The 16,378-nt window shown below is 44.1% G+C and overlaps 1 protein-coding gene across 3 annotated transcripts in view; it reads left to right on the top strand.

The window, feature by feature from the left end:
* Positions 1 to 16,378, top strand: part of LOC117142328 (serine proteinase stubble) — a 28,697-nt gene that overhangs the window by 733 nt on the left and 11,586 nt on the right. Inside the window, exons 1-2 of one of the 3 annotated variants that reach the window (XM_033306240.1) lie at positions 11,650 to 11,813; positions 15,035 to 15,752. The gene's annotated coding sequence lies outside the window, so the exon portion shown is untranslated. Of the gene's footprint in view, positions 1 to 11,649; positions 12,084 to 15,034; positions 15,753 to 16,378 lie in introns of those variants that run through there. The other 2 variants (XM_033306239.1, XM_033306241.1) reach the window with 2 other exon arrangements.

Below are 16,378 nucleotides of genomic sequence, written 5' to 3'. Positions count from 1 at the left end.
ACGGTGCATGGCGCAGGTTTCAGGCCTCAGCCAAGACAGCCACGACATTGCCTTGTTAAGTGTTAACGTTAAGTGCCTTGTTACTTAATTCGCCTCTCTTTTATCTCCTCGTACATTTTTACCCGCTCTAATTCCATGTGTGGTGAGCGCGGGGGGTGGTCGGTGGCATTGCCGCTGTGGCAGCAAAAAACAAAAGCATCAAAAGCAACAGAAGCAACAAAAATGCTCTTACTCTGCGATGATCTTAAAATTTACCCTTTCTAGGGGTATTATAACCAATCTACTGGCGGTGCAATTTTGAAAAGCAAAAACCATCTTCAACAAGTTGGGCAATCTTCAAACTTTATAAAAAGGGGTATCAGAAAATCATAAAACCAAAAATTTGCTATGCTATTTATGCTATTTATCTATGATATTATGTGACTAAATAGTATCTACCTATATATACAAGTATCAACAATATCAACAAGGGCTCACCTGCTCACCTGGTTGAAGTATTCCCAGCTTCGGCTTCCCAATTTGAGTGGATTCGCAAAGTCGCACTGAGTGCCAGAGGAAGATCTGCACCATTATCACACGCGACATTAAGTGCAGCCATAATGTAAGCGAGCATTTTCTTTAATTTACAGTTAATTGAGTCTTACGGGGTAATTATGCAAGCAGCCGGATTCGTTTTCCAACATCGCCGCTCTCTTAATTGTGGCCATCCCCATATCACTGTCCCTGTCCTCGGGCAGTTGGCAAGCGTAAATCAATCAAAGTGTTTTAGTTTGGGCCTTAATTAAGGCTTGCGGGGTCATTAAGCCTCGTTGCGTGCGAGTCCAATGGCAGTGGAGGACACCCTACACCGTCCTTCATCCTTACCCCTTAGTTCGCAGGTGTCCGGCCACAAACCCACTTGTTGCGCCAGCACCTCTCGTTGGGGGGAATCTGCACCAACGCCAGCAGCAGCGGCGCAAACAAATTGCACTGATGCGATAAGCCCAGCTCCACTGACAATAAACGAGTGCCCAATCAATCTTGGACGGGCGGCCGCGGAAGCCACACGCAAACGTGCTGCTGCCCAGCGACAGTGGGGCCTCGAGAAGGAGGATCTTAAAAGGGATTTGCTAGAACAGGTGAAGTTAGATAGGGAATGTAAATTTGTCCCAGGGGAATCTCACTGAAGAATCAGAACTTATTGTATTACTCATACGCAGCGTTGGCAAATCCTAATTCTTATTTTGAGTGATGAAGAAGATAATTAATTGGGAATCCACCAATTTAATTAAATTGTTTGTAATTATTTACAAATACTTATTCTTTTGTATGATCATTAAATATTTCCTACAACCGATCAATAATAATTTGAACAATCACTGATCCTTCCCGCCCGTTCTTACTGTGCCGCAGGTGAAGTGCGTCGAGATCTGTAGATGGCATAGGCTCCCGGCGACTTGGGCGTTGCAGCGGTAACCGCTGGCTTCCTTTCCTCAGCCGCAATCGAAGCTGTGGCAAGTGTCTGTGGAACCGTTAGCAGTCATTAGCAATGGAATCAATTGGCGGCCCATATCCAAGTGGCCAGTGGTTAGCCGTAATAAAGGTGGCTAGGGTGGTGGATGCAGCCAGATAAAGCCACTGGCACACAGGAAGTTCAAACCGATAGTGTTAGCTGTCCATTGATGGATGATTTTATATGTGATTTGATTTGCAAACCACTGCCTTCTTCCACATTGCGGTAGGAAATCAAGATGAAAATGTCGGAATGTTTTCAATGCGATACGGTATAAGTTGCCTTGTCAGCAGTTTTTACAACTTTTACTTCGGCTTCGACATTAATAATACCTTTTTCTTATTACAAATACATTTACCATTAGGCACCTAACATAGGAGGCTTTCTTGAAGCCCTTGCATCTAATCAGATCTTATACCTATCTGCGTTTTATGGTGTTGTATCCTTCGGGCCCCCATTATCTCCGATCGGCAGCTTCTATCAACCTTTCTGCTGTTCCATTTTGCCATAGTTACCCTCCTCCTAAGAGGGCTGTGCCCCATCTCCGATTACCCAAGCTAATACCCACACAGAGCGAGATCCACTTGGCACTTAGCTATCATTCCATTCCGCACTCTCACTCCAGGGGCAATCAGGTAGCTCGTTTTGGTAGCTCGGGCTCCTCTACGAACGCTGATTATCTCCAGGAGCGGCTGGAGGAGCACTCCAAATCTTTGCCTGGAACTGGGGAAATGATTTGGCAAACGAATTGAGCTGAAAGGAAATTGCGTGCAATAAAATATAGATATGTTTGGGTACCGACTATCAGCCGTTGATCATCAGAACGAATGGAGAGCACCACGTATACGTATAAGTATTGGCATACGCTCGGCTTATCTTGGCCAAATTTAAGCCACGACTATGACATACCCTAGTAGAGGTAACTTCGGGACAAATATTTTAAGTGGTTCTGTAACAAGAAATGATTCCTAACGCAGCGCTTTCTCTTATATACATACATATGGAGTCAATAATTCTGCCAATAATTTATTTTTATAGGCTTACTAGTACAAGGTATTAGATATTTCGATACCGCCCAACTACTGTCTTTCTTGTTTTCTTTTCTGTGCGCTGGCAAATGACTCAATAGTAGCTGCTGGTGGAACTAGTTCTGTTGCACGCACTCGTCACGAATCTAATGTAATTCTCAATTACGAAACGAGTTATGCCACAAATTAACCGGGGAGAGAGATGGCGATAGAATTTGCGCGACTGGGAGTGCTTGGCTAACTGGACTTTGTGGCCAAAAGTCCATGCTAACAAGCTGGCCGCCAGTAATTCGCAACCGAAACCGAGCCAGAAAAGGGCGTCAACATTGGGGCGCCACCCCAAATTAGGAGCACCTGTTTGTGGCAGCCAGGGGGATTGGGGGCGGAGGTAGGCAACTGGGAATGGGGCCCAGACAAAGGTGTTTCGCTGTTATTAATTAACAACAATTCGATTTGTGGCCACACTTCGGGGCACAACCCAACTGGCCGGCCATATGCAACTGGTCCAAGACGCGACTTGGACTTGCACTTGGTTGGCCTGGCCTGGACGCTCGTGTGGTGGTCAACCAGGCACCAAACTGCAAACAGCAAACACGTTTCCGCGGAACGAGTTCGAGTGGCGATCCGCCATCCGCGATCCATGGAGCAACATGCCTCCAGACCCGTTCCACCCTTTATGTTCTTCACCGCAACGACGATGAGGAAGCATCCGTTAAACTGCGCTGTGGGCCATTGTCCAACTTAGCCCGCTTAGCATTGGGTCAACCGCGAGTGGTTTTCGCTGGGAAATGGGACCACGCATGGCCCAGACAAAATACAACGGACCATGCACCATGGACCACAGACTGCTGCGAACCACTAAAGTCCACGGCGAGTCCACTCGACAAGTGGAGACACCGATACGGACGCGATCCTAAATCTGAGTCTGTGGCTTATTTGAATAGAGGTGTTGCAGCCTCCGCTGATGGCCGTTGTTAAGAGGCTCTCATGACAGGTGTCTCTCCAGAAACCGTTTTACTTTTTTTTGTGTGTCCCAACGGTTGGGTTTTCTGGGATTGAGGTCTTGCCATCATCCGGCATAGTCTCCTTCCTTCGCATCTCCTCGTCGCAGACTTATTTTATTATTTTTCCTGTTGCCTTTGGCCAAATTGCCTGGCTAATAAAAATAGATGCCAGCCGCAGCGGCAAATGAAGTTGTTGCCATTGCCAAGTTACTTGGGATGCGACTGTGTTCACGTTTTACTGAGAAGCAAGTTGCATTTCAAGGGACTTCTTGGAAAAGTTATTCATGCCTTTGAAGATTAGGAAGTTTATAGAATTTAGTTTTTTCCTTGTATAATTAAAGGGATGAAAATAGTAACCAGAATTTCACTATGAAATATCAAGTGCAGGCTTACAATATTCCATTGTATTTCATCGATCTTTAAAATCTTTATTATGAGGCAATATATAGTACCAGCCAAAATAGTTCATCCCATTTTGCAACCCCTAGAATATCCGAAATATGCGAAGCAGGAAACGGGTGATCAAGTAAATTGGCCTGCATCCACTTTTCCGAAAGGCATTCGCTCGATGTCCAAATCACCTGGCCAAACCCAGCCCCATTTGGACAATGGTACCACTGGCGAGTGTTGAATTTCACTCGGCTAATTGCCCAGAGTGGCGTTGAGTGATGGGACCAACATGGATATGCGGCCATATATTCATACCTGTGTTTATGGCAGCTCCCTGACGTAGATCCGAGCTGGAGGCGCCTCCAGACATCAGAAGCGGGCCCAGGAGAGTTCAGGAGTTGGCTGTGTTAATGGGTTGCGAGGCTGTAAACTTGCATACGGCTGTGCCACTTAATTTGGAGTAATGGCCTTGCGTTTGGATATGGCGTTCGGGATTGGGAGCGGGACATGTAAGAGGGGGCTTCTTTGATCAGCAGCGGATGCTTCTGACGATGGGAATTGGATTTGGGTGAGCCATCGCATTGGATCTTTCCTCACTGACCATAAATTCTGTAAATTCAAAGCGCGAAGGAATGCCAGTGGCCAATTATTAGAGAATGTCAGCTTGTCGCTGATATCTTGGCCATGTTTGTATTGACGATCTCAACTCTTGGCTTCAACCGAGCGACAGAGAGAGAACGCTCCACTTATCGCTGCCTCATATCTAATATAGACAAGCAAACAGGTTCCCCACTTGCAGTTCAATCACGTCCGTCTTCAGCAGTTTGCCTCAGTCTCAAGTTCCCAGCATCTCAACATCCCAACATCCCAGCATCCCAGCATCCCAACATCCCAACGTCCCAGCATCCCAGTTCGAATCCCAGTGCTGGACTCTCTTCTATTTCTTTTTTAATTGCTGCACTGCATCTGCCGGTTGGTCGGTCGTTTACTTGCTGGGCAAAACGTTTGACAAATGCCAATGCCAACAATTACACGAGCAGCGATATCTCATGGATGCAACTGTGATTTGAACTCATTACGCTGCCCCGCCGTCATCCCCATCCCCAACGTCATTATCATCACCATCATCATTATGAGCGGCAAAGGAGATGGCAATGAAGATGTTTAGGGGCAGCAGGTTTTCCCGTGGCAAAAACATCTCTTCCCTGGCCCAAAACATCTTCATCTGGCTCACAGTTGACCTTGTGCCACTTGAAGTGGCCGGCTGGCGACCCAGACACAAGTGAAAACAAAATCCCTATTCAAATCGCTCCCTCCATAAACCTAGTACCCGTATCCAAGTCGGACTCCCGCCCATCCTCCAGCCTCGCTTCCCTCACCCGAAAAGTGGCTTGGCCCGAACCTGAACTTGAAGTGCGGAACCAGATGCATGTAAGTAACGGTCCTGCGGCAGATGCCGCGTCTGCCTCGTGAGAAATCAAACTGTAAAGTGCGACGCGGTCTCTGACTCCATCTCCAGCTTTAGCCTCATACAGCCCCATGGCCTAAACAGGTTGCAGTGGTCGTATACCATTTTCGGTTTGTTGCGCTTCCTCACACATGCAACTGCAGCATTCGATGCAACGGCCTCCAAGTTGCACAGGCGGTTGGCTTTCCATGTGCCTTCTGCCTGGCATTAGCCCAAAACCAATTGCACAATTTGTAACAGCTTTTGACGCTTGCTGCCCCTGCCCCCTGCCCCCTGCCTCCTGCCCCTGTCCCGTGCCACCTGCCCCCGTGACATCATCCGTTTTTCCTTCAGCCGGGAGCTGCGAAATGCAACTGCTACTGCAAAAGACTGCAGCCGACTGCCGGACCACGCCCTATCAATCCCTTCTTGCCATGGCCATTGCCAAAACCCATTTCCACTGGACTGCTCTTGCTGCTGCTCCGATTGTGATGTGTCACCTTTGGGAATAGTGGGTGTTGCTTGGGCTGCTTTTTGTGGCACGTGGAATGCGGTTCTGGACGTGTGCATACTTTCTTCAAGAGGAAGCCTTTGAGAAAGAATTCGAATGCCTTTGGGAGCGACGTTCTCTACAATCAACTCTAATAACACTCGTTCAATTTAATTCAGTAGCTCAACTTTAGAGGATGGCCAAGAGATAAAAAAGACCAATAAACAACAATGAAACTTATATTGGCAAGCTTTTCCAAATTGCACTAACAAGTTTGCTAATGTGAATATAAATTCTAAACCTTTCCCATTTTCTGCCTTTTACCTAGTACTGGACTTTATCAATAAGCCTTTGCTAGCTGCTTCTTGAAACTTTCCAGAGCTCTTTTATCTGAAAATCTAAAAATATTTAATTGCGTGCCTGGAATATTCTGATTCTCAGTGCGTGTACAACCTTCAATCAGCTCTATCATCAATCTAAATGTGTTGATATACACTTCTTCGAGGACGGGAATTTTACATGCAGATCCCCTTAAGTACTTCTAATTACCTCTAATAGAAATTAAATATGTAAAATTACGGGCTTAAGATACGAAGCAATCTGATCAAAATTACAACTAGCCTTCTCAACCCCATCAAGTTCAGTGTGTTACCCATTAGAGGAATATGTTTGAAATTCGCGAGGTATCCCTTGGGTACATTTAAAGGTAATGCCTGCCCAAGTATCCCTTTGCCTGGCTGTTAACTTTCAATCAACTCTATCATCAGTCATCAGCTGCCCCACCCTCCTCCGGTCGAAAACTGGGCGTTCACCCAATTGCACCGACGTTCTCCCTCAACTGGAGCTGGGTTCTCGATTCTCGATTCTTGGGGATCGGGGTTCCATCCGGCTTCACACCTTTCGCGCTGGCCACAACACACCTGTAATTTACACCCAACTCAACTCCTGTTTACGGATCGCGACGAAGACAATTTGTAGGACCCTCTGGGGCCGGTCCAGTCCGGACGGGGCCAACTGATTCGGGCAAACTGATTGCGATTTCTAACTGCAACACACGCTGCAATAATTTCGTAATTTCTCACTCACTTAATTTAGCACAATTAATCTCAATTTCAGCTGTCAACCGGAGTAGGAACCTGGCAGAGTGTTTTTCCACATCGCTCCACTTCAGGTTGGATCTGGTTGGGGCTCACGCATGACGTTGCGGGCCAGTGGGAAGATTCCCATAAATATTGGACTGCCGTTAGAAATTCATGTGTAATTTGTCACCTGAAATTAATCTGCGTCCAACACGAGTCCGCCATCCCGAGTGTTGGGTGATTTGTTTGCGACTCTTCCCGCTCTGACACCCAAATTCAAACGCATGCCAAAGCGCTGACTGCTGACTGCTGACTCCGTCTCTTCCCTGACATGACCTGGCTTTAATCTACCCCATCAATCTTTTCCAGCCCGGTCTCAGCACTCCGTGCCATTCGCTGGGACCATCACTGTTTATTATATCATCATAACACCAACTGTTTACTGACTGTGACCGTCTGCCTCCGACTAAGAGTTCACCAGGAGAGTCACTGCCCCGACGGTTAACTTTGGCAGACCGGCCTCCGATCTTGGGGTTTAGCGCATGGCATGGTGGCTACGAGGAGAGGTGGGCTTATCAGAACTAGAACAACGTGAATGGCAATTAATAGACCTTCTGTTGAATATTAATCATAGGTTGGCTCTCTCGGGTAGGAAATATTTGCGTAAGAACGTTCTGTGATGTTTATAGCATAACCTTTGCTTGTTGGAGCATATTGTATCATTTATGCCTTTCTATATAATTAAAAGCATGCTCACGATATGGTATATCATTATAAGTTGTCTAGACAATATATCGTTTTATTCAAATGACTTATGGTATAATTTTAAATTAGGGGCCGTTTCTTCTATTTTAAGCTTGCGTTAATTTTGTATCTTAGATTTTAATGTGTAACGTTGTAGCCTTATGGATAGTGCATACAATATTCTATTTCTTGCGTAATAATCTTGGCTTCCTGTTGTCATGCCCATTTTGATGTCTATTCCCCCGCGTTGCCACACATTTTGGGCCTTTTGTATTCTTTTTGGCCATTAGACAATGTTTAGGGTTACATTTGTGAGTGCTTTCAATTTAATTTGCCTCCAGAGCTTGCTACCATTTTATTGTTGTTATTGTTCTTTTCATTGTTGCTACTGCTACTGCTGGTTTTCCACATGGTATGTATTATTATTTTTTGCCACATTTTGCGGTTTTCGGTTTATGTTTTCAACATTTCTCTGCTGCGGTTTAACAAATTTTCTGGAGATGTGGCTTGGCCTGGCCTGGGTCTTGTCTTGGCTTGGGTCTCGGTCTTGTCTCTCCATACAGGTTCTCCCTGTCTCCGTTGCGCTGGCAGTTTTTCTCTTGGGCTGCCGTACACTTGCTTAGATATAGATATGGTCTTGAAACGTTAGCAAACTCGCACACACACCGGAGGGGGGTCGCTGGCAGTGGCTAGGTGGGTTCGTTTCGTTTGCAGCGAGCCTCTACATTTCCAGCTCCAGCTCCAGCTATAGCTTCAGTTTCAGCTTCAGCTCCAGCTCCAGTCCCGGCTCCATCCCATGTCCATCTCCATTCCGTCCACATTTATGGCAGTTGGCAGCCACAGCCATAGCCGCAGCCAAAGCCGCAGCCCCAGCAAGGTGTTATTTTCATTTCTAGGTTACTGACCCATGTCACATGTGTGTGCGGAAAATTCAATATTGCTGTGAAAAATACTTACACAACTATTAAATAAAGACATGGCCAAGACGGCCAAGAGACGGTGGTAGCAATGGGGCTTAGTGCCCAGCTGCCTGGCTTGTACTTAATAATTACGCTCATTTCATGCATGCAATGTTTGGATTCTTAGGAATCGACCGCCCACCATGTCCTACCCTTCGTCGCCCTATCGCACCGCCGCTTGGTGGCTTTTCCAGCTGGAAATGAAAGAAAAATTCTTCGTCAGCTGCCGTTGGCAGTTCTTGCTTTTGGCTTAATTAATTACCGCATTCCATCGTCTTTAGCCATCGCGCCAGCCAACTACAGCTCCGCTTCTCTCTTTTTGCGGAACCCGAACGAAAGACTTAAGGCACAAACTCGCCTCGCTTTCCACTTCCTACTCGATAATCGATTGAGTTCGTACATGTCATTTGCAGCGCTTTTGTGGCATTGTTGACAGCACAAAACGATTCCAAATGAAAATGACATGATGTGCACGCCAAGATCGGGCTTAACCAGAGCACACTCTTCTATCGACTGAAGAGGAGTGGAGTGAGGCCTCATTGGCATGACAAATTGCGACCCATTAATCTTGACACTGACTTTCACTTTGAACCAGCCCAGACCCAAAGCCCGTAGTTCACACACGGATCACGAGATCTTCAGCGGGTCCATATTATGCAAATGTCAATCAGAGAAGCGTTGACAGGATCCTAAACACCAAGGTCTACACTAGCATTAAACTAAATGTGGCTCAAAAATTTTTACTTAACAAAATGCTGATTATAAAATTTGTAATTTTAAAATTTATTGATTAAAATGTTTATTTTGTTCGGAGCAGAGCTCGATTTTTTTTGGGTATTTGTATTCGTTAAGATTATCAAGCTTTTTCTTTTAATGTAACCCAAACTTACTTTGTCTGCAACCATGGGAGCCGGCATAATTGGCAAATATATTGGCAGCATTTTGTTTCAAGCTCCATTCATTGTGTTACCCATTTAAATTAACAATTCGAGGTTTGATTCACGTGTAAACGATTAATCAAGTCCCAAGCAGAGAGTCGGACTCCAACTGGCTCCGATCCTTCCACCTGCCCCCTTGCCACTGGAAACCACCTCTTCGCCAGTCGAAGAGTGCCACTTGCTGCGTTTGGTTCGCCAGCCGCGGGGTTGAGGAGCTGGATAAATGGGTCAGTAAGGTGGAATTCGATTTTCGGCTTACATCGAACGCTTAGAGCCAAATTAAATATTGGTAAAAAAAAAGATGTCATGGGGAGTTTTTATGGCAGAATTGAGATATTTTAGTTTCGGGCTAAATTGGCAGACCCATAACAGTTGGAATTATAAAATGGAAAAATGTGGGTAGAAGAAAAGAGCGTTAAACCAGACCCATTAAACCGGATAGGCTAAATTAGCGGTCAATTTTCTAATAAAAGATAAAAATGCATGCCTTTTTTGTTTATTTATTTATAGAAATTAGTAGAAAATTAGTAAATTATGTTTTTAATAGTCCAACTAATGAGTAAGCGACAAATTGTTCAATTTAAAAAACTTTCGCCCCTTCCATACCTAAGAACAACTTTATTATTTTTCGAATAACTCGCTGTTACCCCTTATTTACAACTTCATTTGCAGCTGATTTATGATCGTTAAGCGAAGACAGTGTTAAATGATCTGGGCTCAATCGATGTCTGAGTAATTCAGTAGTAAGAACTCAGCAATTGGCATGGATCCTCGATCTCAAGTCGTCGACGATCAACGATCAGTGTTGAGATTTCTGTCATTGAACTGCTCTGCTGTGTTGGAATCCATTGGAAGATCTATTTATCAGCGCGCAGTCAGCCATGAATGAATGTTTCTCTTCATTTGGCCAAGATCAGCGTTCGAGAACCCAACGACGTTCGTTGAACTGCACTAAACCGATCAGCAGACCATTTACAATGTTCGAGTGTTAATTTTTCAAGCCGGTTAGCCATAAGAGATTATAGGCAATTTCAGATAAATTTGCTAGGAATTGGCGAGCGCCGTCATGCAAATCGTTATTCTTTCCAGAAATCTGGAGTGATCAATGATCTGTGCAAAAACGTAAACGTAGGCTTTTTAGATATGTGATTACTAGTTACCTCATTTTGTAAGTAAAAGGTTGCAAATAATTTATGTTTGACTTTTATTTCAAGAAAGTAAGCTCAAGCTCTTCTCTAAGATTTCGCAAGATAGCCATCGGCCTAACAGTAATAATAGTATCTATGTACATGAGCGATTTCTCCTATTTAAAATCAGTTTTTAACGCTGACTGTATCTACATACATATGTGCTCCTTTGGAAACTCATTTAAATGTGGAATGACAGCTGGGCCACGACTGGCTATAATAATTCCCCCTGTGCTACCAGTATTTCAGCATCCCGGCGTGAATTGAACTGAATCATCGGTTCGGCCGCTCTTGGCATCCCCCATAAAAACGTCAACAATAGGCTGCACTCAGTGTTATGTAACAGTTATACTGATAACTCATAAAAAATCCCAACAAATGAGAGGCGAAAAATCTTTAACACTGACCCACTTTCAAAAGTCGGTGAGTCAATAAAGAAACCGCACACGGGTCGCAAAATAAAAGAGCTTGCGCTAATACGCAGATTAAATAATCGCCGATCCATGAATCACCCCAGAAGGTGGGGGTGTGCTTTTCAGGGTGGGGGGTGCCAGTCCAGTGACAAAGTCTGGGAATGGGCGGGAAAGTGGCCAAAAGCATTCGGGCCAAATTGCTAACCAAATGTGTATGTGCACACGGTTGTTTGTTTACCAGCGAGCCTGGGGGGTCGAGGTCGCCGCAGCCGTAAACATTTGTGCACTTATCAATTTGCCAGGCAAAGAGCTCACAATCAGCTGTTCAAACGAAAGACTTAAGGCACAAACTTGCCCGTCATAAATCTCTCTTCGGCGCTCAAGTCTGCGGTTCTCTGGCTTCGGCTCTCTTCGTTCCAGCACTCTTCGAGCGTGCTTTTCTCTGGGCACCTGGCGCAGTTTTATGCGCTGGCTGATGCTTTGCCGGCCGCAGTTTGGTTTTCACAGCGCTCGAGTGCGGTTCAGATCGGTTTCCGATTCGGATTCGGTTTCGATTTCGCTGTTTGCTGTTCGCTTTTCGGTTCGCACACTTGCAGCTCCATTCTATATGGGAAAAAAGCACAAGAAGAAATTCACGAAAAGGTGCCTAATTTTGTTACACACTTTAACATTCAGCCCAGCGGCTAGAAACCCACAACAAAAAAAAAAAAGATCAAGACGAAAAAAATAAAAAATAAAATAATAAGAAGTAACCGAAACCGACAAGACATTTCAATCAATCAAAAAGACGCAAAACCTAATCGAAATTGTTAATCGAAAATTACACAAAATGGTAGAAACTGTTAAGAAATAAAGCCACAAGACCGAGCCGCCGAAAAGTGAGAGTTTTCCTCGTTCGTGCCCATGTTCGAGGTAATTTTGCCGTAGTTTCTTCATCTTGGGCTCCGTCTTCTCGATGCTTAAACAAACTTGCGACTCAATCACGACTAATTGCGCATGCGAGGCCGCTTTGTGCGTATTTAAAGCGCCGCCTCGACAACTTATGCCTCACATATGCATACTTCTCGTATATTACAAAACCGGAGCTCCACAATCTGCTTAATATGCGTGTCACGTTGCCGGCCATCAAGTTCAAATTGCATTCGCTGTCAACGCATTGCAGCTGTGGCAGCAGCATTTTCTGCTTGCGGCACGCGTTAAGATTTTGAAATTAACACCCCGAGGGGCGCACAAACTGGAGCACTCGGGCTGCTAATTAAGAAATAAAGCCTTATCGGGCGCAGCAAATGCTGACAGCAGGATAACAGAGCTAGACAGGATAATGAACTTCGGAGCTGCCAGTCGATAACTTTTGGCAGGCGACATGAGCACTAATTAGTCGCAGGCCCCTGCTAAATGCAAACTGCAATCGCCGCTCAACTTGGCACTTGTTGGCCAAAAAAAAAAAACGAAAACAACTGAGACAAAAATCACGAACCGAGAACAACGAAAAACGCTTTTCAGCTTTAGCTATTGCTGCAACTTCAGCTTCAGCTGCAAATGCAAAGTGAGTTAATGCCGCGGCAGCCAGTTTTTCCTGCTCCCGACACTGTCAAATGCCAACTCGCGGGCTGGGCGACTTGCTCGTGAGGCATTTAACTGCCAAGCTAATGCACTCACTCACAGATACTCACCAACACAGGCGCACACGCGGTGCCAGCCGGTCAGAGATCTAATACAAGTGCAGTTAATTAATTTCTTTGTTGTTCTCTACGGTAAATCATGCCGTGTGTGCTGGCTCTTTGCTTCCTCGGGAGAATTTTCGCACAGAGAGTACAAGTATGTGCCATACGGAAGAAACATATATGAAGGGCTTTGAGATATTACCATTATCTAAAAAGAAAGTTCATATAACAGAATTTGTTTCATTGAATTCTGTAGTAACTCCTTTTAAAGTTCCTGACAGAACTTTTTCTGCAAAACAAAAAACACTTGTTTTACTGCTAAAATAATCATTCACTTCATAGTGATTAACTTAAAGCACAGCAGTCAAATCAAAATATGAACAGTATATAATGTTCCATATATCTAAGTTATATTGTATGAATATGAACTTTAAAAACAACCAATTCGATCCCATTTCTCGATGTGTAGCGAAGGCAGAAGAACTCCGATCAGAGCACTGCTTACTTCCCACTGTTTATTGAAGACTTCTCCACCGCCAAAGCTGGTGCCGTGGATTTTTCACCCGGGACTCCACACCAAAGTCTTTGACTTTGTCTTTTGTTGCAGCTACTTGAACTGCATTTGCATATAAATTAGTTTTGATAGCGTTCCACGGAGTCGCCAGTACCAGAAGCAGCAGCAGTTTGATGTTTGTTCTGCAAATGCGTTGCGAAAAATCAACTTGTGGCTGCAACTGCCTAACGGGATTCATTAAGTAAAGTACAACACAGCAGCCGCTGCGAATGTGGAAAGGAGGATGGGTGCAGGGGGGAAATCTCAGCGATAAGTCGGCAATAAAAATTGGCACCACTTTGGCACAATTAAGACGAGGGGATGGGGCAACAAAAGATCGGGTGGCCAAGTGGCCAAGAGCTAACTGGCCAGCAGCGTGGCTAAGGCGCTGCACCAGTTAATTGTTGGCCGTTGACAACTTCCACTCGTCGTCGTCTTCGTGCCACAAGGAAGCATACCATTAAGCGGCAAAGAAGTGCAAATTCACATTTAATGAGCCCCCGGGCAGGGGACGGCGGCTGTGCAGAAGGGGTAAAGGGGCAGGAAGCTGCGGCTTCAGCCAGCTGAAAGTGATTCCTGTGGTCGGCTGCAAGTGCGATTGCCACAGGGAAAAGATAAACAAGGGAAATAAGGGGTAAACAGCAAATTATTGCTTTAAAGAAATTTAATAACATAAAAACTATTCAGCCATAAACTTTTTTACAGTTTCATTTTTTCACATGCAAATTATATAGATAAAATCAACATACATACATGCTGCATATTATTAAGAAGGAATATCAATCATAAAAATAAAATGAAAGAGTATATGATTAGATAATTATTTTTAACTAGTCCTTTAAAGGCTAGATTCTGGGATTATTATATTATTCGAAAATTTAAGCTAACTACAAAGATACACTTAAGCATAATGCACCATTCGGTTTAGATGCGTCTTTTATTGCTCTGGGTAGACTTCCAACATTTTACCCAAATGAATCGAGTTTGCTTTTTATGGTGCTTTTATATCGACTAATTTTCTCGCGTCAGAGAAAACACAATTCGTTAGCCCAATTACAGGTGTGATAATGTTCCTCTCACCCAGTTAAGCATCTTTGCATTTAAAGACCGTCAATTGGGAGGGGACCCCCTTTGGTTGGAGCTTTCGAATCGGAGATCCAAAATTATAAACACGAAACATTAATTCGTTAAATCGTCGTCGACGCTTTCAACTGTCACTTTTGAGTGGTCCGCGAATGTAAAATGCAATTTCCATTTCCATAACGCCTCATAACTCAAGATAGCCATCAATTTTGGGTCTTTGGCTAACTTGGCTACTTGGCTAACTTGGCTAACTGGCCGACTGGCAGCCTGGGCAGCTCCAACCTGTTCCACGGTGCGGACTCCCCACGATCCGATCGGCCAGCTGATATGCATCAATTTTTGGCAATTCCGTTCGGCTACCAGCGAATCGAATGCAAATAGGGTCCGCCGAGCGGAGCGGAGCGTTTTTGGCCTAATCACATGGCTGTCGAGGGCTTTTTGCATAAATTTCGGCTGGCCAAGAGTGAAGCCGAAAAACGATGCTAGGCTGGGCTGGGTGATTTCTAATTCGATGATCGTTGGCCCATTTTCATTAACAGCTCCACTTCTGTTTTGTTTTGCAGCCCACAATACATACGCCCACGACTGAAGAAAGGCAGTGAAATAAAAAGAAATGAACCGAAACAAAAGTGAAAAACAATAAAGGCCACGGAAAACCACGGTGCAATAAAAGCTTAACTCAATAGCAGGAGAAAAAATATTTTCAATTCGAGACGTCGCAATAAAGAAAACAAATAAAGTTCGAAAGAAAACAAAAAATAAAGGCCTCAGTAGCAATTAATTAAGAGTGTGGTGCAGCTATAACAATAACAAAAAACTAGCTCTCATGTATTTACAAAAGACTTTTACGACTTCGCAGTGAAATGCAAATCAATTAAACATCATATGTATTGTTAAAACAAAACAAAAAAAGGAGTTAAAAACGAAAAGAAATTTTCGTTACAATTTGATTTGCCATTACCCGAGGATTTGATGTGTTTTATTGACCATGAAAACGATGGAAAGTCCGCGACTCTAAAAAATACATATTTAAAAATAATTAACGAGAATTCCTCAACTTGTGCGTGCAATCATTTCGAATGAAAGCAGGAAGAGTTCAATCGTAAATGGAAAAACGGCCAAGTGAAAAAAATGGCAAGGAGTGAAAATCAAATTTAAAAATCCATCAACAAGTTTGCCGTTCTACAAAGATAATTAAACATTTAACCGACTAATAAAGCAAGGCGTAAACTTTACAATCGCAGCCAAATAGCAAATAGCCGAAACTGAACTGAAAGCCTAGTAAGTTTAAGTATTTATTATCTTTATTGTCCAAGCTTTCACCTATGTAGCATCAACAAATTTAACGATGCTTTTCGCAGATAACTCGAGTTTAGCCCGAAAACATCGCATATAACACCGAAATTAAAAAAAAATGATCAAAGCCCCTCCAACATAATCTCTTTTCACGGTTCTCATCCCAGACTAATATTTTTAATGATCCCATACATTTTAGCAAGTCTCTTAATTAGTTAATCGCCCGTTAGGTCGGTTGCCTAATTTACAAAATATTCTTGTCGCTTGAGAACTCCCTAAATATTATGTATTTACCACAAAATTAACATAAGCATTTACTTTATAATTCCCCAAAATGGCTTGCACCTTCGTCAGGCGCAATTTTGCCAACTAATTTAGTTGTGCTGTTGGCCCCGCTCAATTCGCCCAGCCATTCTAATTTCGCAATACTCGGTTACCCCATCGAGAGACTTGACTGCAAATCAGAGTCTGCCGGATTGCATGCGGTTATCCGACGGAGTGGAGTGTTATAAAATCAGCAGTCAATCCCCAGTCGATGTCGTCTTCCAGTCCGACTGGATTGTGTCAACCTCGGGGCTGTCTTTTGCCACAGCGTGTGTCGTTTTATTAGC

Source organism: Drosophila mauritiana, chromosome 3R, assembly GCF_004382145.1.
Source record: "Drosophila mauritiana strain mau12 chromosome 3R, ASM438214v1, whole genome shotgun sequence".
Taxonomy (NCBI): Eukaryota; Metazoa; Arthropoda; class Insecta; order Diptera; family Drosophilidae; genus Drosophila; species Drosophila mauritiana.
This window is presented reverse-complemented; position numbering and strand designations above follow the sequence as displayed.